Raw genomic sequence first — 1071 nt, 5'->3', positions numbered from 1 at the left:
TCCAACTCCTGGGTTCAAGTGAGTCTCCTCCCTCTGCCTCCCACGTAGCTGGGACTACAGGTGCCTGCCACAATGCTTGGCTATTTTTTGGTTTCAGCGACCATTGCTGTTTGTTGGGCCTGGTGTTGAATTCGAACTCGCCAGCTCAGGTGCATGTGGCTGGAGCCTCAGCTGCTTAAGCTACAGACACCAAACCAAGATTAGGGACTCTTAATCTGGAATTCTCAGAATGAACTTCAGAGGTTCTGTGAGAACAATAAAATTACATACTAATTTTGCGTATTTGTGAGAATATACATTTTTCTGTACAGTACACGTTTTACATTAGATAAAAAGAAAATGAGCCAGAGAGGTTAAAAACACCACCATTGCCTTATTTTAAAAATAAAAAACATTGCTCAAAGTAAAAAAAAAAAGAAAGAAAGAAAGAAAGAAAGAAAGAAAGAAAAGAAAAGAAATGTAAATGTCTCCCTTTCCATGATAGGTGTAGTCTAATGTAATTAACCTGTCACCAAATAGCTGATCATCCTCAGGAATGATGCCATATCAAGACTTATGTTGGTTTCTGATATTGGTAAATTAGGCACTCAGCAGCGGCTGTAGCCAGGCCAACCTTGCTGAATGAAGTCTATGCTTCTGTGCCATTGCATATTTTCTATACCTACCATTATGACCACTTATTGATGACCTCTTTGGGCAATGACAGGGGTGACTGAGGAAAAAGGATGGATTATATCCACAGACCAGTCAAACTATCAATGTTATTATTAAAATGCTATTCTATTGAGGTCATCCTTTGGTGAGTATTCACATAGGACACAAATATCTTCATATTTTTTGTCCACTTGGAGATTGCCACCAATTTTCCAATCATGTTCCTTCCAAGTCCCTGATCATCCAGCCAAACCATTGGCCAAAGCCCATAAATTGGTGTATAATTGCCATATTTGGCCATTTCTTCTTCTGAGAAAAATGAATAACCAAGTACACTGGTAAAAGTTCCACCCCAGAGAATTCTGAGAGGATTTCCCTTCACCATTGTTCTTCAAAGATGTTTCAGAAAGGAGCTGT

Source organism: Otolemur garnettii, unplaced genomic scaffold, assembly GCF_000181295.1.
Source record: "Otolemur garnettii isolate 467f Iridium unplaced genomic scaffold, OtoGar3 scaffold00355, whole genome shotgun sequence".
NCBI lineage: Eukaryota > Metazoa > Chordata > Mammalia > Primates > Galagidae > Otolemur > Otolemur garnettii.
The sequence above is the reverse complement of the archived record's forward strand: the minus strand, read 5'-3'. Positions refer to the sequence as shown.